At 34.3% G+C, this 3666-nt stretch overlaps 1 pseudogene; it reads left to right on the top strand.

The window, feature by feature from the left end:
• Positions 1–1295: 1295 nt before the first annotated feature.
• On the top strand, positions 1296–3563 carry LOC132162363 (uncharacterized; annotated as a pseudogene).
• The last annotated feature ends 103 nt before the right edge of the window (positions 3564–3666 follow it).

The following is a 3666-nucleotide window of genomic DNA, read 5'->3' as shown; positions in this document are numbered from 1 at the left end:
TTCTTTCACTTTCTTCAAGTTTCTCTGCAACCAAATAGTATGATTCCCATGATTTAATCTTGTCTCATTTCTTGTTAATTGTTAATTGTTATGCTTGATTCTGGTTGTGGTTGTGTTATACACATTATTTGTTATGTATTTAGGTATGATTTTCCATGATCCGTGAGTTCTTTGCACATGACTAAATATTTGTGCACACCACATGTTTGACAAAATGCCTAAGTGACATTTTTTAGCCACTTACCTTGATTCATGACTTGAATTGCTCTTGTTTATTGTCATTAAGGTTTAAGCTTTTGATTGTGAGGGATATAAGCATTTGTTTCCTTTTTTGGCCTTGCTAAAACTTAACACACATCACATGTATGATGTAATATCTCAATGATGTGTTACGTGTAGTTGGTCAAATTTCCCTTGTTTTTCTTGGAGTGATTATGGCCAGTGGCGGAGCACCCAAAAAAAAAAAAAATCTCTAAGACGCTCTCTCTCAGTCTCTCAGATTCTCTCTAGTCTCTTCATTGTCTGTTCTTTCTATCAAAGATTGTCAGATTCACAGGTAACTCCTTGTCTCCTCCTCCTTGGCTTCTCAATCGCTTTTGTAGTTTTATGTTCTAGTTTTAGATTTATATTTTGCTCCTTTTACAGGAAGAGGGTTTGGGAGAAAAGTTCAAATACTTTGGTGTTTTCTACAATTTAGTTAATTTGGCCCTTTGGGGTCCGGCGGGTTCTTAGGAAATCGAAATCAAAGACACTCTCTTTATCTTCTCAGGTGAGTCACAACACTAGTAATTTCCTAAACCCTAAACTTTTGTGCTACATTTTTTATTCATCCTCTTTTTTCCTCTGTTTAATTTGTGGGTTTTAAACTTTAATGTTTATTTTGTTGCTTATATCCATATAAACTTTGATTAAACATTAATTTAATTTCACTATTAATTTGAATGATTGAATAAACTTAAATATATGTATGATTGCTTATTTTGTTGTTTAATGTTTATAAACTTTGATTGTCTCTTACGGGGTCGTGATTTTACTTGAAAATTTTAGGTTCATGAATCATGTCAAAATTTAAAACTATCGATTCATTCTTCAAAAGGAAAGAAGCAGACATTTCGAAAAGTAATACACTGTTGGAATCTAATGCCGAAACTTCAAATCCCAATGAGCGTCATCTTAAATCTCCAAGGGTTGAAGATGAAGAATATCCTTTTGAATCTCCAATTGCGGAAACACAAGAGATTTATTTTAAATCATCCACACTCAATGTTAATGAAGTTGATGTTTCTTCTATTTCTATAGAGCAAGATCCAAGATTACGTCCTCCAATGTGGGACTATCCAGTCAATTGACGTGATGAAATAAGACGGGCTTATTTGAAACATGGTCCAAATCGATTTATTCTTGCAAATTATCCACTTTCTGGACCAGAAAATCACCCTCGTCGCTTTCAAGCCTCTTGGTTCACACAATTTCCTTGGCATGAGTATTCTCGTTCCAAGGATGCTGCATATTGTCTACCATGTTATCTTTTTACTATGAAAAGAGATGGACGTCCTAGATGGGATGTATTTACTATCAAGGGATTTAGAAATTGGAGAAAAGTTCATGAGGGAAAAAATTGTGCCTTTTTGACTCATATTGGGGAGGATCCTTGTTCACCTCATAATAATGCTATGAAATCTTATGAGGATTTACGAAACCAATCACGGCATATCGATAAAGTATTGAATGCACAAAGTATGGAATAAATTCAAAATAATCGACTACGTATGAAAACTTCTATTGATGTTACTCGGTGGCTTGCATTTCAAGGATGTGCTTCTAGAGGTCATGATGAGACTCTTGATTCAAAAAATCGAGGTAATTTTCTTGAGCTGGTTAAGCTTTTGGCATCATATAATGATAAAGTTGCAAGTGTTGTTTTGGAAAATGCTCCAAAATCTGCGAAGTATACTTCACATACAATTCAAAAGGAGATTTTGCAAGTCATTGCAAGTAAAGTGCGAGAGAAAATTCGTGAAGATATTGGAGACTCTAAATTTTGCATCATTATTGATGAGGCAGGTGATGAGTCTAAGAGAGAACAAATGGCAATTGTTTTGAGATTTGTTGACAAAGCTGGTTTTATACAAGAACGTTTCTTTGATATAGTTCATGTTAAAGATACATCGACATTGACTCTAAAGAATGGAATATCTGATGTTCTCTCTCGTCATTGCCTTGATATTCAAAATATCCGTGGACAAGGATATGATGGTGCTAGTAACATGCATGGTGAATGGAAGGGATTGCAAGCATTATTTCTTAAGGATTGTTCTTGTGCATACTATGTTCATTGTTTTGCTCATCGATTACAATTAGCATTAGTTGCTGCATCTAGAGAGATGTCTCTTGTTCATGTGTTCTTCACAAATTTGAACTTTGTTATCAATGTGGCCAGTGCTTCATGTAAACGTCATGATCAACTACAAGCTGTTCATGCAACACAAATTGCACATATAGAAGCTATTGGTGAGCTTGAAACTGGAAAAGGTGCTAATCAAATTGGCACTTTGAAACGAGCTGGTGATTCTCATTGGGGTTCGCATTTTAATTCTATTTGTAGCCTAATAAGGATGTTTGATGCTACTTGTACAGTGCTTGAAGATGTTGAAAGAGAAGGAGGTACTTACTCTTAACGAGGAGATGCTAAGGCTGCTTATAAAATGCTTACATCCTTCGAGTTCATATTTATTTTACATTTAATGAAGAAAATTATGGGCATTACTGATGTTCTTTGTCAAGTTTTGCAGCAAAAATCTCAAGACAATTTGAATACTATTAATTCAGTTTCTATTGCAAAAAAACTTATCCAAAATTTGAGAGATGATGGTTGGGATAATTTGCTTGAGAACATTGTCTCTTTCTCCAAGAAAGCTGAAATTGGCATTCCGGATTTGAGTGCTCCTTATATTGAAGGTCGAGGTCGTAGTCAAAAGAATCACATTACATTGGAGCATCATTACCATTTTGACATATTCAATACTACTATCGACTTTCAATTGCAAGAGCTTGGTAGTAGGTTTGGTGAAAAGGCGATGAAACTTTTGACACTTAGCTCTGCTTTGAATCCAAAAGATGCTTATAAATCCGTTAAAATTGACGATATATGCATCCTTGCAGAGAAGTATTATCCTCTTGATTTTTCTGAGCAGGAGAAAATTAATTTGAGATATCAGGTGAGGTATTTTGAAGTTGATGTGCTTACTGATCCGACATTACAAAATTTGTCTTCCATTGCAGAATTATGCCAAGGATTGGCAAAGGCGGAAAAAACAAAGACATATGATCTTATTGATAGATTGATTCGTCTTGTTTTGACTCTTCCAGTGTCTACAGCAACTACCGAACGAGCATTTTCAGCAATGAAAATTGTTAAAACACGACTTCGTAACAAAATGGAGGATGATTTTCTTGCAAATAGTTTAGTTCTCTATATTGAAAGGGAAATTGCTGAGAGTTTCGATTTAGATTCAATACTTGATGATTTTGTACTTCTAAAAGACCGTAAAGTGCAGTTCTAGACACTTTTTTTTTGTATTTCTATCTTTTTGATATAATGTCGACATGTTACATTTGTAATATATCAATTTCAACACATCTTTATGAACTTTTATAGATATTTTT

Source organism: Corylus avellana, chromosome ca9, assembly GCF_901000735.1.
Source record: "Corylus avellana chromosome ca9, CavTom2PMs-1.0".
NCBI classification, from domain to species: Eukaryota; Viridiplantae; Streptophyta; class Magnoliopsida; order Fagales; family Betulaceae; genus Corylus; species Corylus avellana.
This window is presented reverse-complemented; position numbering and strand designations above follow the sequence as displayed.